At 47.2% G+C, this 25408-nt stretch overlaps 1 protein-coding gene across 2 annotated transcripts in view; it reads right to left on the bottom strand.

Annotated features, from left to right (window-relative positions):
• SCNN1B (sodium channel epithelial 1 subunit beta) overlaps window positions 1-18462 on the bottom strand; it is a 67987-nt gene extending 49525 nt beyond the window's left edge. For both annotated transcript variants that reach the window (XM_029049743.1, XM_029049752.1), the window contains exon 1: window positions 18376-18462. The gene's annotated coding sequence lies outside the window, so the exon portion shown is untranslated. The remainder of the gene's footprint in view (window positions 1-18375) is intronic.
• Window positions 18463-25408: the final 6946 nt, after the last annotated feature.

The following is a 25408-nucleotide window of genomic DNA, read 5'->3' as shown; positions in this document are numbered from 1 at the left end:
GTTCACCCCCGTCCCACCCCCGACGGAACCCGCATGCAATTCTCTCACTTTTCAATCCTTCGGCTGAACCTCAGTTCACCCCACTCACGCCCTCTTCTGCTGCTGCTTTTCCAGTGACATTAAGTTGGTGATGATTATGCTCGAGGCTCATTAGGTCAGGAATTGTGTTCTTTTTGACTCTCAAGCGCTGCTTCTGGCAGTGCGGGAGAGACGCTCAGTGGTTTTGGCTCCCTCACTGCAGGAGGGCTGCTAATCCAGATCTCTGGTATGCTTTCAAGTGATGACATTAGTCTGTGCTTGGGAAATGCTGTCACCTTCCCCTTCCCTTTCCCCATAACTCCCACCCACTCCAAGTGAACTGCAAACAATCTCACCAGACCAATCCGGACCTTCAGAACCCCTGCTAGAGTGGACCCAATAGATAGATTAATGGTGTTTATTAAGCACTTACTTTGTGCAGAGCACTGTACTAAGTGCAATAGAGTGAGTAGAGGTGACGATCCCTACGTATCTCCCCCAGAACCAGCCAGTCTTCCCAAGAAACCTCTGATCTAGGGCCGGAAGCTTCGGAGCGGTCCTGGGCCCCTCTGGACAGACACCGAAGCCCCGCATTCCCGACTACTGCTGACTTTTGGGGAAGGGAGGGAGGGATGAGGAGCAGCATTCCCCATGAGACGGATCTTGGGTGAAATCGGAATAAGCCCCAGCATTCCATTTCTTGTTACTCGGGAGAAGATCGCGATTATAGACAAAACCGATTATATTTCCTCCAGGATAAATGCTCAGATAATAATAATAATGATGGTATTTGTTAAGCGCTTACTACATGCTAGGCACTGTACTAAGCACTGGGGTGGATACAAGCAAATCAGGTTGGACACAGTCCCTGTGGGGCTCACAGTCTTACACCTCATTTTGCAGATGCGGTAACTGAGACACAGAGAAGTGAAGTGATTTGCCCTAGGTCACACAGCAGACAAGTGGCAGAGCTGGAATTAGAGCCTATGACCTTTAGACTCCCAGGTCAGTCCTGCTGCCCACTCACTAAGCGGTCCCTAATTTTATCAATCAATCAAATGTATTTTTTGAAGACTTAATAAGTGCAGAGCAATGCACTAAGTGTTTGGGAGAGTACAATACAACAGAGTAGGTAGAAACGTTCCCTGCCCACAGTAAGCCTACTGTCTAGAAGGGAGTTTATAGTCTCTCCAACTAGTTTTGTCCAGAAGGTCCCTAAAAGATGAAGGGATGAAATGACTTCCTACTTGCCCTAGGATTCTGACAGCTCAAGGTGGGCAAAACCCCCTGACCCTAGCCCTCCCTCCACCTCCCACGCCAGTCTCTGGATTTTATCTCCTAGGAGAGGGGGCAGTTGAACTAACTGGTCTCAAAAACAAACAACTTCATAGTTAAACACAGTATAAAACCACAGTCAGAGGAAACAAAGAATAGAAAACCCAGAGTAAAGCTATACAGTAATTGAGGCTTCTCTGATCTTCAAGTAGAAAAACTTCCTTTTTCTCTACCGAGTCTCGAATAGGGTGTCTGTTTCCCTGCCAACTTCCCTGTTCCGGTCCCGCCGGGCTGTAGGTTCAACCCGATGCTTGGTCTGGATTTCCAAAGGCTTGGGAGAGACCCGCAGGGATATGACACTACAGAACACTTTGGAAGCCTGTCTGAAAGTGATGGAAATCCTCTCCGAACTAGAATTGGACTGGCCTTAAGCCATTTCTTCCTCAGTTCTGGATTTCTCAATCCTTTTGGGGAAACAATCTATTTGAGGGGCAGAGCAAGAAAAGGAATTCCTGGCCTCAGTGAGGAGCCCGATGAAGACCACGGCCATCTGGGGAAAAGATGCATCCAGGAACAAAGCCCAGAGAACCCCGTGATATTTAGAGAGTTTTTTTCTGGACTTGCACCTTTTGTTGGGGAGATTAAAATCTATTCTTACAAAAGAGGGCCAGAGTGGTTAACCAACAAAGCTAAAATAAGAAACTTTACACTTGACTGCATGGTAAAACAAGTGCTAAAGAGCAGTGTCCGGAGAAAAACTTTCCATTATCCATCTTCCACCCCCCCCTTCCCGCTAATGTTTCTCAAAAGGATTGTGAGGATCCCAAGGAAACAAATAACATAGAAGGAGACATTATTTATTTGAGGAATAACATCATTTGTTGAAATAGAAACCGAATACAAGGCCTTTTGTGGGGAAAACAAAATCGTTTGTTCCCAGGTGAAATGATCCCCCTAGCGACCTTTCTGAACTTGACCTTCTGACCTGGCCCCTCGTTTTTCCTAAATATGGAAGCAGCATAACTTAGTGGATAGAGTATGGGCCTGGGAGTCAGAAGGACCTGTGTTCTAATCCTGACTCTGCCACTTGTCTGCTACGTGACTTTGGCCAAGCCACTACACTTCTTTGCCTCGTTCACCTCACCTGTATAATACGGACTAAGACTGTGAGCTGTGATTGTGTCCAACTGTTTAGGTCATCTGTACCCCAGTGTTTAATACATTGCCTGGCACATAGAAAGTGTTTAACAAATACTCTTTTTCTTTTTAAAAAAAAGAACTTTCCCAAGAGTACTGAAGGCCATGTATCCACCACTCTGCAGGACCACAGGGAGCCAGGGTGGTCAGTGACTCCCTTCATACCACTGAGCAAATTTTTGATCTCTTGTCTCCAATCTTTCCTTGGACACAGCCATCTTACAATTAAAACAATACCGAACTAGAAGGGAGCCGTATGATTATGTGGCCACCCCTACTCTCAGATTATTTTATCTCCAGGCAGAAACTGTGTGGCCTCCAGGAAACAGCCCAGGGCTGGGAGGCCCGGATTCTCATCTCAGTTCTGTCACTTGCCTGCTGAGTGACCTTGGACAAGTCATTTAACTTCTCTATGCCTCAGTTTCTTTAACTCTTCTTTCTCCGCCTTAGACTGTGAACCCTTTGTGGAATAGCGACTGTGTCTGATTATCCTGTATTCTCTCAGGGGCTTAGTACAGGCTTGGCACAAAGTCTTCACTTTGCAAATATTATTTTCATTAGTGTAACTAATAAGCAAAAAGGTGTGGAGCGAAGAGAGGCAGTGGATCATTCCCGTGAGAGAAGAGGAGCCGGAGTGGGCTGAGGCAGGCTGTAGTGGGCTGTAGTTCCGGTAAGAATGAGAAGATTTAAGGACTATTTGTTCATGAGGATCCAGGAAGCAAAGGCTAGGGTGCACTAAGGAATCTGACCTGTGAACTTGACTTGAATTTTTCATTTGTTCTATATGCCAATTAATAATGCTTGGGGTGTTTTCTGGGGCCTGGGTTTCCAAACTTTAAACCTACCCAGCATTTCTGAAACCAGGGCTATTTTCTCTTCACTTTGGAAAACCAACAAAGAAGAATTACCTTCTATGGGGATTTCTAGCAAATCCTGGTTAGGAGTTCTAATGGATCCCCATCTATTCCCCAAGGTCCGCGTGGCTTAGTGGATAGAGCATAGACCTGGGAGCCATAGGTCATGGGTTCTAAATCTGGCTCCACCACTTGTCTGCTGTGTGACCTTGGGCAAGTCACTTAACTTCTCTGTGCCTCATTTCCCGCATGTGTAAAATGGAAATTTAGACTATGAGCCCTGTGTGGAACAGGGACTGTGTCTAATTCGACTATCTTGTATCTACCCCAGTGCTTAGAACTGTGCCTGGCCCATAGTAAGTGCTTAGCAAATACCATTAATATTATTATTATTCTGACTCCCAGGCCCATGGCATGCTCTATCCATCAAGCCACGCTGCTTCTCACTGATTGACACAATCCCTCTCCACTCTCTTTCAACCCCCCATGTTCACCCACAAAGTCCTGTCCGTTCTTCCTCGGCATCTTCGGAATCCACCCCTTCCTCTCCACACAAACTTCCACCACTCTGGTCCAAACACTTGACCTCTACTTTAGCCTTCCCAAAGACCTCCAGGCCTCTAGTCTCCCCCCATCTCCAATGCATACTTCACTCTGTTGCCCAGATCGTAGAGAAGCAGTGTGGGCAAGAGCATGGCCCTGGGAGCCAGAGGCCGCGGGTTCTAATCCCGGCTCCACCACTTGCCTGCCGTGTGACTTTAGGCAAGTCACTTCTCTTCTCTGTGCCTCAGTTACCTCATCAGTAAAATGTGGATTAAAGACTGTGAGCCCTATGTGGGACAGGGACTGTGTCCAACCTGATTAGCTTGTATCTACCCCAGTACTTAGTACAGTGCCTGGCCCATAGTAAATGCTTAGGGAACATCATAAAAAATAACTTGTCTAAAACATCGTTTTGTACACATCTAAAAAACTTTCAGTCTTTGCCCATTCCTCTGTGCATTAAGCAGAAAGTCCTGACCAATGACTTTAAGGCATTTAAACATTTCTCTCTCACCTACTTGACCCTGCTCCTCTCCCACTATACCCCAGCTCACATGCTTCAATCTTCTCAAACCAACCTACTCAGTGGACTTTGTTTTTGTCTCTCTCTCCACTGACCTCTTACTCTCCACCTTTCCTCTGCTTGAATTCCCTCCTCCTGTCCAGAATAAACACTTAATAAATACTATTGCTTGGCTGACTGGTGCCTTAGGAAAATAATCCACGCAGCCATGAATAATGTAGACAAGCACTTAGTAAAGTGTTCTGCACATAGTAAGTGCTCAATAAATGATTTATTGATTGATTTAGTCAACTGCATTTACTGAGTGCTTACTGTGTGCAGAGCACTGTACTAAGCTCTTGGGAGAAGACACTATAACAAAATAACAGACACATTCCCTGCCCATAATGAGATTATAGTCTAGAGGAGTAGATAGACATTAATATAAATAAATAAAATTAGAAGTATTTACATAAGTGCGGTGGGGCTGGGAGGGGTAGGTCAGGGAGACTCAGAAGGAAGTGGGAGAAAGGAAAAGGAGGGCTTAGTTGGGCCTCTTGGAGGAGAAGATAGATTGACTGACGAAAGGTAAAAGAGGCTGGATATAACAAGTGTTAGGACCAGGGAGGTAAGCTGTTTGGTGAAGAGGAAGGAGCAGATTTGGGAAATATTGTGGAAGAAAAACTGGAGCAAGAGTGAGGATTCAAGACCGAAGTATTCTGGGACAGAAATGGGGAAGTTTGGAGGAGGAATAGATGATGATTTAGGAGGGAAGATGAGAAGTCGTTCTATACTTTTGAGTTTGAAGTCCGAGAAGAGTTGTCACTAAAGGAAAGAGGACATACACAATTGTATATTAGTCGAGAGGTTGGGGCTGGAGGGATGTATCTGTTGTAGTTATTCACATGGAGTTGCTAGCTAAATTTAGGTGAGTTAGTTCCCGGAGAGAATGAGTACACAGAGCCAAGAGGAAAGGACCCAGAACAGAGCCTTTCTGGACAAACTCCAGATTGGATATGAGAGATGAAAATAGAAGTCAATATAAGAGATAGAGAAAGAATGGTCAGAGAGGTAAAAGGAGAACCAGAAGAACCAGGGTGAGGCACAGTCAAAGTTTGGAAACAACTGAAAATGGGAAAAAGCAGGAAAGACCAATGAAAACCCTTGGATTCCAGAGAATCCCAGGTATGTGCAGCTTCCTGGGTTTGGATCTTTCCTCAAGTTGTACCTTGCTCTTGTCTGTCCAATCCATCAATCAATCATATTTATTGAGTGCTTACTGTGTGCAGAGCGCTGTACTAAGCACTTGGGAGAGAACAGTATGACAACATAACAGAAGTGGTATATTTGTTTCCTGCCCACAATGAGTTTACAGTCCAGGGAGGGAAGACAGATATTTAATATAAATAAACTGCAGATGTGTACCTAAGTGCAGTCGGGCTGATGGAGGGATGAAAAAAGGGAACAGATCCAAGTTCAAGGGCAAAGTAGGAAGGAGTGGGAGGAAAGGAAACTAGGGCTTAGTGAGGGAAGAACTCTTGGAGGAGATGTACCTTTATTGTCTCATCTGCATCCCCTCACTCACAGTGATCCCTCAAATGAGAACTCCCTCCACCCAACCCCAAATCTGTCAAACCACAGCTCTCCCCACATTAGACTTTCCTGAAATTCCTCCTCCTCCAACATGTCTTCCCCAATTAATTCCCAGCACCCTAAGTCATATACCCTAAACATCCATCTCTAGCCCTGTTTGAAAATATTTAAATCCATTCTCAGAAATCAGTGGAAGCAACATGATTTAGTGGAAAGAGCATAGGCCTGGAAATGAGGGAATTCAGGTTTCAATCCCAGCTCCATCACCTGCCTGCTGTGTGAATTGGCAAGTCACTTAACTTTTCTGTGCCTCATTTGCCTCATCTATAAAATGGGGATTAAGACTGTGAGCCCCATGTGGGACATGAACTTGATTAGCTTATATCTACCCCAGTGCTTGGTACAGTGCCTGGCACATAGTGTTTGACAAATACCAGTTAAAGAAAAAACACCCAAAAAATGAACTTCTCTGTGCCTTCAACTGTCTCCATTTCCTCATCTGTAAAATGGAGACTTAATACCTGCTCTCCTTCCTACTTAGACTGTGACCCCCTTATGGAACAGGAACTGTATTCAACCTGTTAAATTCGTATCTACCCCAGTGTTTAGAATAGTTTGGCCCTGGACAAATACCACAATTATTATTATTTTTATTCAGTTGCACATTCAATGATTCATCTTGAAAACAGTTTGTAAATATTTTATTGTCTATCTCTCCAGTGCCTTGTCTGGAGAGAATGCGCCACTTCTCTGTTTTGTACTTCTAGAGGGTTTAGTATAGGGTGCCTTGTACCAAATGAGCATTCAATAAAATCCACTATTACTACATATTTAGAGACTGATCTTTGACTCTGGGTACCCTATGATCCAGGGGCAGCATTCCATTCCCAGTTTTTTCCCTGGTGAACTTCTTGTATTTCAGTAATAATAACAATGATAATAATAATGGTGGTGTTTGTTAAATGTTTACTATGGGCCAAGCACTGTACTAAATGCTGGTACAAGATAATCAGATTGAGCAGTCCTTGTCCCACATGATGCCCACATTCTATGGTAGAGGAGGAATAGGTATTTAATTCCCATTTTACAAAGACGGAAACAGAGGCCCAGGGAAATTAAGTGACTTGGTCAAGAACACATAGCAGGCAATCCAACCCACACGCTTGACTCCTCTAACACCAACCTGTTCACTGTATCTGGATCTCATCTTTCTTGCCAGCTTCACCTTACCCAGATCCTGAAATCCCTCCTCCTCCAACATATCTTTCACAATTCATTTCCAGCACCTTAAGTCATATATCCCCATCAGTCATCTCTAACCCTGTTTGAAAATATTTAAATCCATTCTCAGAAATCAGTAGAAGCAACACTAACTCTAACCGTAACCCCTTCCACTCTCCCCATCTTCAACGCCCTACTAAAATCACATCTCAGCCAAGAGACCTTCCCCACCTAAGCCCTCCCTTCTGAGTTTCCTAAGCTCTTAGGTCTGTTCCCCTTAAGCACTTTGATATCCTCCTCTCTGCCAGCCATTATGAACATATCATCTGTCTGTAATTGATTTTAATGCCTAAAGTCCTTGTTAGCAGGTATCTAGTCCTTTGTATCATAGTCTCCTTATTGCTTAGGACTGTGCTCTGCACGAAGTGAGTGATCAGTAAATATCAGTGATTTATTGATTAAAGAGGCACAGCTAGGATTTGAACCAGGTCCTCTGACTCTCAGACTTATGCTATTTCTATTCATTCAATAGTATTTATTGAGCGCTTACTATGTGCAGAGCACTGTACCAAGCGCTTGGGATGAACAAGTCAGCAACAGATACAGTCCCTGCCGTTTGATGGGCTTACGGTCTAGTCGGGGGAGATGGACAGACAAGAACAATGGCAATAAACAGCGTCAAGGGGAAGAACATCTTGTAAAAACAATGGCAACTAAATAGAATCAAGGCGATGTACAATTCATTAACAAAATAAATAGGGTAACGAAAATATATACAGTTGAGCGGACGAGTACAGTGCTGTGGGGATGGGAAGGGAGAGGTGGAGGAGCAGAGGGAAAAGGGGAAAATGAGGCTTTAGCTGCGGAGAGGTAAAGGGGGGACCACTATTTCTAGTGGTCCTAGTGGTCTAGTGGTCTAGTGGTACTAGACCACTATTTCTAGTGGGTCATGCGGCTTCCTTAAGCTGCACCTAGAACTAAAATGACACCGACTTGGGTTTGCCCTCTTCTGGTGTGGGGTGGAGAGAGTGGGATTATAGCCAGGTTTCTCTCATGCTTGAAGAAGCTGTACTCAAAGACTCACTCCCTACAGAAAACCGGGAAATCTTCAACCCTAGCCCAAAATCCTGAGATTTATATTCCAGGATCTGGGTTCTAATCCTAGTGCCACCAGTTGTCTGCCTTTGTGATGTTGGGCAAGTCACTTTATTTCTTTGTACCTCAGTTCCCTCATCTGTAAAATGAGTATTAATAATAATGTGAGCCCCATGTGGGACATGATCTGTGTCCAACTGGGTTAGCTCATACAAACCCCTGCTGAGAAGCAGAGTGGCTTAGTGGAAAGAGCGTGGGCTTGGGAGTCAGAAGTCGTGGGTTCTAATCCTGGCTCTGCCACTTGTCAGCTGTGTGACTTTGGGCAAGTCACTTGGCTTCTCTGTGCCTCAGTAACCTCATCTATAAAATGGGGATTAAGACTGAACCCCACGTGGGACAACCTGCTTACCTTGTATCTACCCCAGCACTTAGAACAGTGCTTGGCACATAGTAAGCGCTTAACCGATACCATAATTATTATTATTATTAAGCCCAGCACTTAGTACAGCGCCTGACACATAATAAGCACTTAACAAATACCATAATTATTATTATTAACCCCAGCACTCAGTACAGTGCCTGGCACATAGTAAGAGCTGAACAAATACCAATGTAAAAAATCATTGTGGACAGGGAATGTGTCTTCCAATTCTGTTGTTCTGTATTCTCCCGAGCGCTTAGTGCTCTGTGCTGTGCACACAGTAAGTGCTCAATAAATATCACTGATGATGATGACAATTAGTGTCAGACCCAGCTGGTCTCTTTCCAGGAGTGTAATCCTGCGCAGTGCATGGTGAGGCACTCTCTAATCTGCCAAAAACAGCCCAAAGGCCAACCCACAGAAGAGGAGTCAGATAGCAGACAGGGAGAGGGCAGTTAGAAGAAAGGGACAGTGGGTCCCCCTTCAGGTCGGAAAAGATATTAAGCCTTGCCAGGGCCCACCTCCCTCTCTGTAACAGCCTTTTTTAAAACAATTAGTACGTGTTAAACAGTCTAGCGGCGGAATTTATTGAGTGCTTGCCATATGTCCACCACTTGTCTGCTGTTTGACCTCTCAAATAGGGATTGTGAATGTGAGCCCAACGTGGCCAACCGGATTTCCTCTTAATAATATTCATTCATTCATTCAATAGTATTTATCGAGCGCTTACTATGTGCAGAGCACCGTACTAAGCGCTTGGAATGAACAAGTCGGCAACAGATAGAGACGGTCCCTGCAGTTTGACGGGTTTACAGTCTAATCGGGGGAGACGGACAGACGAGAACAATGGCAATAAATGGAGTCAAGGGGAAGAACATCTCGTAAAAACAATGGCAACTGAATAGAATCAAGATAATATAATAATGTTGGTATTTGTTAATAATAATAATAAAATAATAATAATGTCGGTATTTGTTAAGCGCTTACTATGTGCAGAGCACTGTTCTAAACTCTGGGGGAGATACAGGGTCATCAGGTTGTCCTACGTGAGGCTCACAGTTAATCCCCATTTTGCAGATGAGGTCACTGAGGCACAGAGAAGTTGTGACTTGTCCACAGTCACAAAGCTGACAGGTGGCAGAGCCGGGATTCGATCCCATGACCTCCGACTCCCAAGCCCGGGCTCTTTCCACTGAGCCACGCTGCTTCTCTTATCCACTCCAGCGCTTAGTACAGTGGCTGGCACGCAGTCAGCCCCTAACAGATGCCATTATTATTATTATTTTTATCATTATTGTTAGGTGCAGAGCACTGTACTAAGTGCTGGAGTGGATAAGAGAAAATCAGGTTGCGCTTAGTACAGTGCCTGGCACGCAGTAAGCGCCTAACAAATACCATTATTATTATTATCATTATTGTTAGGTGCAGGGCACTGTACTAAGTGCTGGAGTAGTTACAAGCTAATCAGGTTGGACACAGTCAGTGTGCTACTCGGGCCTCCTGGTGTTAATCCCCATTTTACAGATGAGATAACTGAGGCACAGAGAAGTTAAGTGACCTGTCCAAGGTCACCCAGCAGACAAGTGGCAGAGGCAGGATTAGAACCCAGGTCTTCTGACTCCCAGTCTCGTGCTCTTTCCACTTGGCCACTTGGCGGCAAGGATTGGGTCTATCAACTGTGCTGTATTGTACTCTCCCAAGCAGTTAGTACAGTCTTCTGCACACCGTAAGTGCTCAATAAATACCACTAATTGATCGACTAAGACTGCCTTATGGAGGTCTCTACCAAACACTTACTATGTGCTAAGACCTGGAGTAGATAAGAGATAATTAGATCAGAAGCAGTCTCTGTCCCCCATGAGATTCACAATTTATTAAGGAGAGACAGCAAGGATTTCATCCTTATTTTACAGATAGGGAAACCAAAGCAATGGAGAGGTTTAATGTCTTGCCCAAAGTCACCCAGCTTACCAGGGGAAGAACTGGAATTAGAACTCAGGTCTCGTGTCGCTCAGACCTGTGCTCTTTCCACACTGCCTCCCCTTCTTTCCCTTCATCCCCCAGCGAGGTGAACGGTGTGGGGTGAAAGCCCCGAGGAACTTTTGCCTTGTTCTCCCATCCCCTGAAGGCCAGCCCGGTTCTGGCATCTTTCAGAAATCTGAAAGTTTCCTAAGAGGCGGGATTGACTCTTGGGGGTGAGAAGCAGTGTGATCTAGTGGATAGGGCATGGGTCTGGGAGTCAGAGGACCTGGGTTCTAATCCTGGTTTTGCCACTTGTCCACCGTGTGACCTTGGACAAGTCACTTAACTTCCCCGTGCCTCAGTTTCCTCATCTGTAAAATGGACATTAAGGCGGTGAGCGCCTTGGCCATAGACTGTGTCCGACCCGATTAGCTTGTATCTATCCCGGTGCTTGGTACAGTGCTTGACACAAAGTAAGCATTTAAAAAATACCATTAAAAAAGAAGGGAGGGGGCTTGTCCAACCCTGAGCAATCTCCAGATCAGGTCAGGCAACGGGGCAGCTGCCCGACACCTTCTCTCATACTACCTCTGAGGTTTCGTTTGGGAGATCCTGTAATGTTTCCTCCCTCCCAAATATGTGGAGAATGAAAGTTGGACTGTTTAAGATGTGTACTGTTCATGACTTCACTGTTGCAAGAGGACAAATATGCTTGACAGTGATGCAAGGGCTGATCCAGATAAGCTCCACTTGAGTTGCTAAGGCCGACTTGAATGTTTATCAGGAGCCTTGGCCAGTTCCAATCTTTAAATCCTACTTTTGAGAGAAAGTTTTGTTTCCTCAGCCCAGCCAGTAAAAACCACCTGGTGAGGTAACTTCATTAAGCTCTAGACTCTGGGGCTCATTTGATTTTGTGGATAACAGTACTTCACTGATTCAGAATCATCCTTTAGGTTCCCGACATCTGTCCAAACGACGACACATTTAAATGAACTAGAAATCAAAATGGTCCTTAAAAAAGCCCAGGTTTTTCTACTAGAAAATGCCAGACCAGAAAGACAGGTCTTACCCTGAACCCTCAAGGTCAGTAAGCTGGATTTGTCACATCAGAACAGGGAGGAAACTCTACAGAGAATAACGCCCTCAACGAATACTGCCCTCCCTCTAGTTCCTTTTTTTTAAAAGACATTTGTCAAGCACTTCCTATGTGCCAGGCACTCTACTAAGTGCTCGGGTAGATGCAAGCTAATCAGGTTGGACACAGTCCCTGTCCCACGTTGGGCTCAGAGTCCTAATCCCCACTGTGCAGATTAGTTAACTGAGGCACAGAGACACTAAGTGACTTGCGCAAAGTTATAGAGCAGACAAGTGGTGGATCCGGGATTAGAACCCAGGTCCTTTTGACTGGTATCCGGTAGGCCAGGATGCTTCTCCTTTAGTTCCTTGAGATGCAAAGCTGGGAGTCTGAGGAATTGAGGCACTGTGAGTTTCAAGATCGTAATCTCCTTGAGAGCAGGGAAAAGGTCAATAAACTATTGTTCTCTCCCGAGTGCATATTACAGTGCTCTGCACAGACTAAGCACTCAATACTATTGATTGAAGAGTGTCAATGTAAATCACATGAGGAGAGTGCCCAGGGAAGAGTACTCCTAGTGTAGGTTTCACTGGGGACACGTTGTTCCGGTGCTTAGTACAGTGCCTGGCACATAGTAAGCGGTTAACAAATACTATAATTATTATTATTTTACTGTCCTTTCTGTAAAAATTCCTTTGAGCAGCAGACATTGTAAACACTGGCGTAGCATTCTTGAACACTCACTGTTACTTGTCTAGTTTAATAATAATATTAATAATACTAATTTTGGTATTTTTTAAGAATTTATTATTTGCCAAGCACTATGTAAAATCCTGGGGTAGATTCAAGACAATCAGTTCAGATAATTGGAGCTCGCAGTCCCAAGAAGATGATGAGGTACTTAATCTTCATTTTACAAATGAGGAAATTGAGGTCCAGAGAAGGTAAGTGACTTGCCCAAGGTCACACATCAGGTAAGTGGCAGAGCAGGGATTAGAACCCAGGTCTCCCGACTTCTGGTCCTGTGCTCTATCCACTAGGTCCCACTGCTGCTGATGGTATTTAAGTGTATACTACATATGAACTACTGTTCTAACTGCTGGCATAGATATAAGATAATCAGTTTGTCCACAGTCTCTGCCCCACATAGGCTTCACAAGTCTTAATCCCCATTTTACAGTTGAGGTAACTGAGGCCCAGAGAAGTTTAGTGACTTGCTCAGGGTCATGCTGCAGCAGACAAGTGGCAGAGTCAGGATTAGAACCCAGGTCCTTCTGACTTCCAGGCTCGTGCTCTATCCAGTAGGCCCCACTGCCTTCCTACTGGATGCCTGTCACACAGTGAGAGTCATAAGGCCGCATAAGTGACATGTGTTTGTTCTACTTCAGCTGGATTTCACTTTTAGTGTTAGGTCTTTGGACTCCTATAACGAAGAGGTCTTGATAAAGTTGTCAGCTCAGGCCCTCAGGCAACAGACTTCAACCAAGGGCAGACACATCACTTCCCTCTTCAAAAATTGCCAACAGATATCCACTTCTCACATGAAATGAAAACTCCAAATCATTGGCTTCAAGGTTCTCATCAGTGGTTTACTGCCTATCTCCCATCCTCTTCTCCTGCTTCATCACCTGCTCTTCTCTCCTCCCTAATTAACCTTCTAACTGGGTTTGGCTAACGACTCTCCTTCCTGTGGCTAATAACTGTGGTATTTTTTAGGCGCTTACCCTGGGCCAAGTCCTGGACTAAGCGCAGGGGGAGATACAAAATAATCAGATCGGATACAGTCCTTGTCCCTCAGGGGGCTTACAAAGTCTAAGGAACTCCCAACTTTTCCTCTGCCCGAAGTTGCTGCCCCATTCAGCTTCAAAAACAAGTTCCCTCCTTCCTTCAGAGCTCTCGTAAGAAGCTGCCAACTCTAAGAGGAATTCCCTGACTACCCCCTCAACTTTCTAGAAATGCCAAACACTTTAATACTTACTATACATTAAGGCAGCAGCGTGGCCTAAGGAAAGGGTCATGGACCTGGAAATCCGAGAACCTGAGTTCTAATCTCAGCTCTGCCACTTGCCTGTTGTATGTCCTTGGGCAAGTCAGTTAACTTCTCTGTGTCTCAGTTTCCTCAACTGTAAAATGGGGATTCAATTCAATTCAATCTGGTCTCCCTCCTACTTGAACTGCAAGTCCATGTGGGACAGGGCTTGTGTCTGACCTGATAGACATCTATCGCAGCTGTTAGAACAATGCTTGATGCACAATAAGCATTTAACAAGTGCCATTATTATTATTAGTTGCTTATTATTTAATTGCTTACTGTGGAGTTTTTTAAATTTGAATTTGTGCCTTTGCTACCTATGATCATTTGGCAATTTTTTTCTCCCCCTTTCAATAGAAAGCTCCATAAGGTTAGGGACTGTGACATTTAGGTCAACTGCATGTTTCCAAGTGTCAAGGACAGCTCTCTGGACAGTCTAGGTGCTCAATAAATGTTGCTGCTGTTCCTGCGGAAAGGTAGAGGTCTGGCTTGGAGGCTTATCAGACTGCATCTGTGGGGATCAGTAGTGATTGGAAGGGACTGGAGAGGCTCCAGTGGGGACAACTGCCACCTGACCCCTAATACAGAATTACCCCATCCCTACCAAAGAGAGCAGGAAAGAAGATGATATACGGGTTTCTGGGAAATAACTAAGGAGCCGACATCTGTGTAATTCATTTTTCTTTTATGGTATTTGACTAGTGCTTCCTATGTGTCAAACTCTGTTTTAAGTGCTGGGGTAGATGCAAATCAATCAAGTCAGACACAGTCCCTGTCCCATATGGGGCTCTCAGTCTAAGTAAGAGGGAGAACAGGTATAGAACCCCCATTTTACAGATGGCGAAACAGGCACAGAGATGTTAAGCGACTTGCCCAAGATCTCTCAGCAAGCAATCGTCAGAGCCAGAATTAGAACCCAGGTCCTCTAACTCCTAGGCGCATGCTCTTTCCACTAGGCCACACTGCTTCAATGCCTTCCCCTGATCCATTCCTAGCACTGCTATCACTATAACCCCTAAGGCATAGCCTCTGCTGCAAAGAGATCAGCAAGTGTTCCCTCTTGGCTTAGGCCTCGTTATTATTGGGAAGCAGCATGGCCTAGTGGGTAGAGCACGGGCCTGGCAGTCCGAAGGATTCGGGTTCTAACCCTGCCTCCACCACTTGTCTGCTGTGTGACCTTGGGTGAGTCACTTCACTTCTCTGTGCCTCAATTCCCTCATCTGTAAAATGGGAATTAAGATCGAGATCCCCATGTGGGATAGGGACTGTGTCCAAACCAAATTACCTGTATCCACCCCAGTGCTTGGTTCAGTGCCTAGCACAAAAGAAGCACTTGAAAAATACTGCAATTATTATTATTATTCCTCTGCAAAAGGAATAATCTATTTTTATTTTCTAAAGGGCCAGAGGAAAGAGGAGAAGGGGAAGAGGTGTATTACTAAAAACAAATCCCCATAGGAATGAAGAATTCACAATCCTGGGCACCCTTACACCCTTAAGAATGCTTCAGGCCCTTTAGCTCAGGGTCTCTGGATAAACCCCAGGAATTCCAGCCAAAGAGGCTGGGGGAAAGGACAATTAGCTACTGCAAGGTCCCTTGTGGAGGTTAGTGCCCGGGATTTCAGCTGAACAAGTGGACAAAAATGGGTTGAAAGGACTTGGGCTGTTCAACAGTTCCCCACTCTCCCTATGTCATCATCCTTCTCACGGATGCTTCCTAGACAGCGTTCAACGGCCCTCCTTGCACGGGCCTCACCAGCAAGCAGACTTCACCCTTGTAGTGCAGCAGCTTTCCAGGAATTTCGGCTGCAGGGGAGAGGAGGGGAGGCGAGGAGAGAAGAAAAGAAGGCAGAGGAGACTGCACCATTCGTTCTTCACAGTCTGCCCAGCAGGAACAATAGGTGGCCCTTCCCCTTCCTGGGGTGGGGGGAGGGAGGAATGGGCCCCCTTCCCCCTTCCCCCATTCCCCTTTCTATAAGTCCTGGGGTTTTTAAACCTGGGAGTGGGCAGGGCCAAGGCAGTGAAGAGGTTCTATTCTCCCTCTGCCAGACCCCCACAATTTGCAAGACACAGGAGTCTCGAGGCCTGTGTTCTAGTCCTAGTTTGACCCTCTGAAGGGACAGGGATTGGGTGTAATTCCCATCCGTGTATTCTCACTCAGTTCCTAATACAGTGCTCTGCACACGGTAAGTACTCAATAAATGCCATTGATGATGATGCTTAATAAATACTATTATTACTACTCCTGAAATGTGACATTTTCTATGACTCAGTTTCCCCTTCTGTACACTGGAGAGAGTAACTCCTGTCCTTTACCTACTTTTAAGAATGAACAGAGGCTAAGTGAGATCGTAGCAATTAATGGCATTTATTGAGTGCTTACTATGTACAGAGCACTGCACAACAGAGTACAACAGAGTTGACGGACATATTTCCTACACACATGGAGCTTACAGTCTAGAGAGGGAGACAGACATGAATATAATTTATAACTTATAGTTTAAATATATGTACATAAATGCTGTGGGGTTGATGGTGGGGCAAATATCAAATGCTAAGAGGTCAGAGATCCATGTGCTTTAGCACAAATACATAAGTACATAAAAAATCATATTATATTTTACAACCAATAACAAAATTCCTAGAGCACAGCCTTCTCTCTTGGTTTAGTTTATTTCTGATTGAACATATTACCAAATGAACTACAAAGCCATACTAGAATTCAGAGAGCAGAGGACCTGTATTCTAATCTCGCTCCACCAGTTGCCTGCTGGGTGGCCTTGGGTGAGTCACTTCATTTCTCTATGCCTTAGTTTCTTCCTCTGTAAAATGGGGATTAAATATCGATTCTCCCTCCTATATAGACTGTGAGCCCCATGAGGGACAGGGGCTCTGTCCGACCCGATTAACTTATATCTACCCCAGTACTTAGAACAGTGCTTGACAAATATTGAGTACTGAAAAAAAGAACTTTTGGGTAAGAGTCTGTCAGTGACAGGAGGGGATGAATGATTGAGGGAAATGGTAGAAACGCCTTCTCTGGAGGGCTTTCATAAATGGAATGGAATGTAATAATAATAATAATTGTAATGGTAATAGTAAATGGTATTTGTTAAGCGCTTACTATATGCCAAGCACTGTTCTAAGTGCTGGGGCAGAAACAACAGTGCCTGGCACATAATTAGCGCTTAACGAATACCATCGTGATGATACAAGGTTGTCCCACGTGGGGCTCCCAGTCTTAATCCTCATTTTGCGGATGAGGTAACTGAGGCCCAGAGAAGTGAAGCGGCTTGCCCAAGGTCACACAGCAGACAAATGGAGGAGTCAGGATCAGAACTCTCATCCTCTGAATCCCAAGCTCGTGCCCTTTCCAACTAAGCCACGCTACTTCTCACCCATTTACTCTCCCCCCCCCCCCCATCCTCCATGCCATGTTTGGGTTCCAGCACTTAGAACACTGCTCCAGCGTTTAGAACAGTGCTTGGCACATAGTAAGAGCTTAACAGATATCATTATTTGGGTCGAGAGAGGACCAGTCCGGTCCAGAGGCAGGTGGATGGACTAAATGAGTGGACTGGTCCTTTGTTGGCCAGGCTATGTGCTGTGTCCTGCGTCCCGTGTTCTGTGTCCCGTATATTGGGTGCTGCGTCCTGTTTTCTGTGTCCTGGATGCTATGTCCTGTGTCCTATATTCTGTGTGCCGTGTCCCGTGTCCTGTATATTGGGTGCTGTGTCCTGTGTTCTGTGTCCTGGATGCTATGGCCTGTGTCCTGTGTCCTGTGTCCTGGATGTGGTGTCCTGTGTTCTGTCTATTGGGTGCGGTGTCCTGTGTTCTATGACCTGGATGCTATGGCCTGTGTCCTGTGTCCCGTGTCTGTGTCCTGGATGCGGTGTCCTGTGTTCTGTATATTGGGTGCTGTGTCCTGTGTTCTGGATGCTATGTCCTGTGTTCAGTGTCCTGGGTCCTGTGTGCTGTGTCCTCTGTCCTGTGTGCTATGTCCCGTGTTCTGTGTCCCGTGTCTTGGGTGCTGCGTCCTGCGTCTCGGATGCGGTGTCCGGTGCGCTGTGTCCCGTGTCTTGGATGCTGTGTCCCGTGTTCTGTGTGCTGTGTCCTGGGTGCTGGGTGCTGTGTTCTGGGTGCCGTGGCCAGTGTGCTGTGTGCGGTGTCCCCGGGATGCTAAGCGGAGGGCTGAGCGGCAGGTGTAGGGCTAAGGAGGAGGAGCGGCAGTACCGGGGGTGGGGGGTGGGGGATCCCACCGGCCGGGGACGGAAACCTGCCACGGCCGCCTAAGGGGGGCGGAGATGGGCAGCGCGTAGAGCGGTGCTTGGCACCTAGTGAGCGCTTAACAAGTACCATCGTCATTATCAAGGGGATTATTATTAGGGCCGGGGGGCCGGGCGGCCCAGGGACTCCCCGGCCGGGCGCGGGGCGCGGGGCGCGGGGCGCGGGGCGCGGGGCGCGGACAGCCGCGGAGATGGAGCCGGGCCGCTGCCGGCCCGGGGGGCGGAGGGGAGCCCGGAATCCCAATCCCCAGCCTCCCGCCCCGCCCAGCCCCCAATCCCCCCCGCCCCGGGAGGGGATTACCTGCGCGGGGCCGGGGTCGGGAAGCGGAGGATGGATGCGCTCCGGCGGAGAAGGGCGAGGACGACGGCGAGGACGAGGAAGAGAAGGCGGGCGGCCGGAGGAGGAGGAGGAGGAGGAGGAGGAAGAAAAGCAGCAGAGGGAGGGGGAAAGGGAGGAGGAGGAGGAGGAGGAGGAGGAGGAGCGGGACGGCGCGCAGGGCGGGAGGGAGCTGCCGGAGCGCACGCCCGCGGAGTTTAGGCGGCCCCTTGCGCGGTCCCCGCTGCGCGCCCCCTCTGCGCCCCCCAACTCCATCTCCGCCCTCCGGGGTCACCGGAGGCTACAGAGCCCCTGGAAGGTGCTGCACCCTGACCCGGGGACTGTGCTCTCTCCCCATCCCCCCAGCCCACCGAGGCTGCAGCCCTCACCCCCCGGTCCTCACCCCCAACCCCGGCCCTGACCCTTCCAGGACCCCCGAGGAGGAAGGAACCTCAGGGTCCGCTTGCCCCATCCATGGAAGAAACTCAGGGTCCCTGTCCAATGGAGGATACCTCAGGTCGCCTGTCCCATGAAGAGTCTTGGGGTCCCTGTCCCATGGAGAAATCTCGAGACTCCTGTTCCGTGAAGGAATCTCAGGGCCCCTGTCCCGTGGAGGAACCTCGGGGCGCACTGTCCCATGAAAGAATCTCAGCAGGAGGAGGGGGAAGACCCCTGTCCTATGGAAGAACCTCAGGGCCCCCGTCCCATGGAAGAACCTCAGGGCCCCTGTCCCACGGGGGAATCTCAGTGCCGATTTGTACAGGGCCGCAGTCCCGTGGAAGAAACTTGGGGGTCCCGTCCCATGAAGGAATCTCAGGGCCCCCGTCCCCTGGAGGAACCCAGGGGCCACTGTCCCATGAAGGGATCTCAGGGCCCCTGTCCCATGGTAGAAATTCAGGGTCCCTGTCTCATGAAAGAACCTCAGGGCCCCTGTCCCATGTAGGAATCTTGGGGCCCCTGTCCCATGGAAGAACCTCAGGGCCCCGTCCCATGGAGGAATCTCAGTGCCCCGATCCCATGGAGGAATCTCGGGGCTCCGGTCCCATGGAGGAAACTAAGGGCCCCTGTCCCATGAAGGAATCTCGGGGCGCCTGTCCCGTGAAGGAACCTTAGGGCCCCTTTCCCATGAAGGAATCTCAGGGCCCCTGTCCCATGGAGGAATCTCAGGTCCCCTGTCCCATGAAGGAACCTCAGGGCCCCTGTCCCATGAAGGAAGCGGGCAGGAGCGAACACGGAATCGTTCACCAAATCCCACAGCACCAGGACGAGAGGGCACCCGATGAAGCTTGAAGGTGGCAGTTTCAAAACAAACAGAAGGAAACCCTCTTCACCCAGCGGGTAGGAAGCTTATGGATTCATGACCACAGGAAGTTACGCAGGCAGAAAATATCAGTCGGTTTGAAAGGGGTTTGGCTCAATTTGTAGGCGAGCAATATGTAAAGGCTTACTAGACAAAGTTAGGGATGCCGGGGGGGGGGGGGGCGGGGGGGAGAGTTTGGGAAATTAGATGGGACGGCCCTGACCTTTAGGATGGATGTCTAGAAGGGAAGCTATCTCCTGATTTCTCTAAGCATCTTGTGGCCTTTATTGAAGTCAGGATATTGGACAATGGGCAATGGTCACCTTGCTCCCCATGGAGTTGGTGATTCTGGATCTGACCCGGTAATAATAATAATAATGAAGGTATTTGTTAAGCGCTTTGTGTCAGGCACTGTACTGAGCGATCGGGTAGATATAAATTAATCAGGTTGGACACCACCTACGTCTCGCACGAGGCTCCCAGTCTTAATCCCCACTTTAGAGATGAGTTAACTGAGGCCCAGAGAAGTGAAGTGACTTGCCCAAGGTCACACCGCAGACAAGTGGCAGAGCCAGGATTAGAACCCAGGTCCTTGTAACTCCTAGCTCTGTGCTCTATCCATTAGACCACACTGTTTCTCTTTAGGTTGTATGCATTTAGTATGGCTTAAAAGTAGTACAGGAGTCAAAGGATGTTAGCCTGCAGAGATCCCTGAGCCTCTGCCCCTTTCCCACATCCTTTAGCTCTGCTGAGTCAAATGGGGTTATGGCTACCTGGGAAACCTGGCTGGATTCCATCTAGTCGCACCTGACTGCCGCTGCGGTTGTAGCAGCCGGTTGGAACCACAGGACCAGACGTGGGATTTGTGTCCTCATGGTTAGGTGATTAGGTTCCAAACGTGTTCTCTGTTTCTTACTCTATTTTACCCAGGTTTACTCTATCATCCTCTCTCAAGCGCTCTGCGCCCAGCAAGCGCTCAGTGAATAGCATTGATTTGTTTCACATTCCCTGCTGCCTGCTCTGCGGGGCCAGACCAAATACCTCTTTTCAGCGGTGGATGGCAAGTGGGTGGGGGGAACCAGGTAGTAGAGTTTGGGACTGAGAGGTTCCTCTGTTTAGTTAGGGTTGTGTGTGTGTGTGTTGTGTGTGTGTGAGAGTGTGTGCATGCGCACGCACAGACAGTAAAGGGTGGGCAAGTTGAACCGATAATAATCATCGTGTTTAATCCCCTTTCCAGAGGGAGTTTAAAAACAGGCCAACTTTTAAAGCTTATCTCATCTCTGTGCTCTCCCCATTCCTGAACTGCCATGTAACCCCATTTCAGAGATCATGCCAATCCTGCCCCTCTCTTGGAAGCCTGCTTCCTGGTGGCCGTTCAGTCATGTAGAAACTGGGTCTGAACCTTCCTGAAGAATGAGTTCCACCTTGACGCAAGGCGCAGCTCTGATTTCCACATGGCTGGGTGGAGGTTGCTGACAGTGTGGTCAGAAGAGGACCGGTTGGTTGTGCTAGGAGCCCCACTGGCCTTCCTGGCTTAGGCTCTGGGAGTTCTGGATTGTGGGAGAGTGGGGGGTGGGGAAAGCGGATGAATGGATGTGCTTTGTGAGGCTTCGCCCGAAAGATAAGGTGCCATTGGAGCCCCATGGTAAATCTTGGGACATGACGTTTATCAAACTTCAGTTTTGCCCTCCCACATCTCCAGGGCCAGCCTCTCCCCACTCAAGCCTCTCTGAAGGTGTAGGGCACAACTGCATTTCTTATGGGGCCCTGAACTGGCAGGACCTTGTAGTCCTTAGTATAGTACCTGGCACATAGTAAGCGCTTAACAAATACCAGAAAAATAATAATTATTACCAATAACTATTGGAAATACCATCTTGCTCCCGTTCAGAACCCTGACAGCACCACATCTTGGTGCCCACTTTTTCTGAAATGCAGCCCCTTCCCTCAAACTTCTCCATCAGAACTTTCAACCTTGAAGCCATCATTCACTCCTCTCTCTCATTCAATTTAGGCCGTGAAACCCATGTGGGGCGGGGATCGTGTCCAACCTGGTTATCTTCTATCTACCTCAGTGCTTAGCACGGTGCCTGGCACATATTAAGCTCTCAACAGATAGCACAAGTATTATTATCTTTATCACTATTATTACCGTTACATCCTACATTCTGTCGAGGTCCTGCAGTTCCCCCTCTACACTATTTCACAGGTCTGCCTCATCTTCTCTACCTTTACAACTTCCCCCTGGGAACCCACTCTCATTTCAAACCTGGTTGGACTCCTGTAACAGCTTCCTTAACTTTCTTAAAGTCCAGCCTCTCCATCCGTCAGTCTATCTTACATATAGCAATACACAACTCTTTTTCTTTTTCAATACAAGCAGGCACCGCTTCCCTCCTCAAATTCTCCCAACTCTCCCTGTTGCTTCTCGTCTGAAACCAAGGCTCCTAAACTTCACTTTGCGGCTCCCCTCTAACCACCCTCCTCTTATCTGCCTTCTCCCTTCTCCCACTGCTCCCTAGTTCATGTTCTCTTCTCTTCCTAAAGAAACCTCCAGATTGTCCCCTGCTTTGGGCTTTCCCAACTCTGACCCATGGCTCATCCCTTTCCCTTGAAATGGCCATCCCCTTCAGCTTTGCCCCACTGAAGTCCAAGAAGAACCTCCAAGAGGCAGTCCCCGATTAATGGTCTCCTCTCTCCATCACCCACTCATGCACTTGGGTTGCATATTTGTTTTAATGACTACTTTTTTATTTCCCCAGTTTCTTGATCTTAAAACCATCTTCTCACCAACATCATCAACCTTATTTATTGAGCATTTACTACGTGCAGAGGACTGAACTAAATGCTTGAGAAAGTGCAATCCAATAGAGTTGGTTAACCCATTCTCTGCTCAGAACAAACTTAAAGGTTAGAGGGGGAGACAGAAATTAACCTAAATAATTTATAATATATAATTTTTAGCTATTTATAAATTTCCCCCATTTGGTTGTAGTGCTCCTGGAGGGCAGGGTCTCTCTCTGTAACTACTCTTAGATGCCCTCCAAATACTTAATACAACCCTCTGCTCACTAGATACTGTTCATTTTTATGCCCACATTGATATTTAATCTTGTTGGTGGGAGTGGGATGGATTGAGAAGGGGATAAAGGAATCTGGGAGGTCATCAGTTGTTAACAGGGTTGGAGTTCAGCATGTAAATTTTGTGAGATCGGAGACTATCTCTTTTGTGTTCCGGACAGATCCTAGGAGGTTTTTGTAAATGTCAGTATTTACTAAATATCTCCTCTATGCCTAAGTCACTCTGTGCTTATCAAGTGTGGTGCCTAGAGATAGAAATGGGTAATTTTTATACACTTAGCACTTACAAACTTTTTAATATCTTCCTTAACATTCATGTAAATTTCAATTTATTCAATTTATTCTTCAATTTATTTTCACCATGCTTGTAAATATTTTTATATTTATCACCTCTGTCCCAACCAGGCATTAGAGGCTAAGCTCCTTGAGGGCGGGGAACACATCCGTTCATTATTCGCTACTTCCCAAGTGCCTAGTACTACCAAGTAGATGTTTAATAAATTTACTAATCTGCTATCCTACTACTTAACACTGCTACTATTACCCCTTCTAAAATCCCACAAAGGAGAAGCAGCATGGCCTAATGGAAAGAGCACGGCCCCGAGAGTCAGAGAACCTGAGTTCTAATCCCAGATCTGCCAATTACTTGTGTGAACTCAGGCAAGTCACAACTTCTCTTTGCTTCAGTTTCCTCAACTGTAAAATGGGGATTCACCTGCTCCCCCTCCTACTTAGACTAGGAGCCCCATGAGGGATAGGGACTGTGCCCGAGCTGATTGACTTGCATCTGCCTAGGGCTTAGAACAGTGCTTGATAAATATGATGATAATAATGATATTGATAATAATAAGAAGGCTATGTTCGGCAACCTTCACTTGGTCAGCCGGTCTTGGACTGGTTAATGGTTGGGTCATTTGGGCTTGGACAGAATCGTCCCAAGTGGTTACCCTGAGCCCTCTGCAAGACTTCTGGGTGAAAGTTTATCCCAGTGGCATTCACGTGAGGAGCCGTGTGGCTGAGAAGCAGCATGGCCTATTGGATAGAGCACAGACCTGGGAGTCAGAACGACCTGGATACTAATCCCAGCTGTGCACTTGGCTCCTGTATGACCTTGGGCAAGTTATTTCACTTCTCTGAACCTCAGTTCCCTCCTCTGTAAAATGGGGGATTAAGACTGTGAGCCCCTTGTGGGACAGGGACAGTGTCCAACCTGATTAGCTTCTATCTACCCCATCGCTCAGTATAGTGACTGGCATATAGTAAGTGCTTAACAAATACCGTAAAAAAGTACCATCTCAGCTACCCTACTGAGCATGCATGTGGGGGCCACTAACAGGAGGATCTGGAATTCTCTCCCTACCAAGAGAACTCACTTTAGCTCCAAGTGGGCATGTTTGGGGCTAGCTAAAAGAACCAGGTGCTGTGGCCCTGTCACTCATTAAGCCTTTTGGAGGCAGGGTCAAGCCTGGCTCCAGTATGTCCATATGGGCAGGGCTCCGTTTCTTGGCCTTGGTAAGAACCAGTGACTGAACTCACTCATGTTGGAAAGTGCTTAGGCCTTATCTGTGGGGATCTGGTCCTGAGTTCTCATTTTATAGAGTTAGGATGGAGACTGACTGGAAAACTGCCTAAAAGACGTAGCAGCGATGTAAAATGGTGGGCGAGGGTCGACTGACAAACTGCAGGCCATCAGAGTGGATATTTTTGAATGAGTTGAGCGGTCAGTCCCTCAACTGGGTTGGACGACCTTCCCCTGGGGACCCTCTCCTTTCGAATTTAAATTCCCAACCAGACACTGCCATTTTCTGTTGGGGCTGAGGAAAGTGAAGGAGGAGGTGTTTGCAAACATTGCACAATGTAAATTTCACAGTAGTGAGTAACATGATATCATGTCAACCAGTGACAATTGACCACAAACCACAGTACATCACAAAACACCGTGGCCTGATGCTTCGATCCTTAATGTCACGAAGAGTCCAAGGTTTGTTGCCGGGCTGCAAAGCAGAAGAAGCTGCTGGGGAGTGGGAGGACGGTGGGTTTCTGCCCAGGTGACCGCACCTCCCCCCGCCCCGCCAGGAGGATCGGCCGCATGAAGAGACCCAGGTCTCTGGGAAAGGGATGGACACTACCCATGGGTTTCTGATGTGGTTGAGGATGTGTTTGCAGAACTACAGGTTAATTCTATTCTCGGTTATGCAATGGCCCACCAGCATTACCTCTCAACCTTTTCTCCCTTTGACTCTTCCCACACAGGGACAGTCCCCGCCTCCTCCTTCTCCTCCTCCTCCATCCCCCTCATTTTGGAATTAGGCTAATCCCGTGTATGCATCATCAGTGTAATAGCCTTCCTATATTGTTCTTGGTTTGGCATCACAGCACATGCCCTTTGTGCCCACGTGTGAGGCAGGTTTTCATTTGCAATACTTCCTGTTTGCATTCCTCATTTGTAATTTAGAATTATCGGCCAACCTCCTCCTCCAGTCCTCGTGGAATTTTTACCTCCAGTTCTTTTAGCCTTCAGTATGACAGGTTTTCTTCTAAATCCCAGGCCTCTGCTGGTACCTCAACAGATTAAAACCTAAAAGGGGCAAAACAGGCTGGTGGGGATTTAAGAGTTTTAAATTCAGATACGGAGTT

This window comes from Ornithorhynchus anatinus, chromosome 2 (genome assembly GCF_004115215.2).
Source record: "Ornithorhynchus anatinus isolate Pmale09 chromosome 2, mOrnAna1.pri.v4, whole genome shotgun sequence".
Classification (NCBI taxonomy): domain Eukaryota; kingdom Metazoa; phylum Chordata; class Mammalia; order Monotremata; family Ornithorhynchidae; genus Ornithorhynchus; species Ornithorhynchus anatinus.
This window is presented reverse-complemented; position numbering and strand designations above follow the sequence as displayed.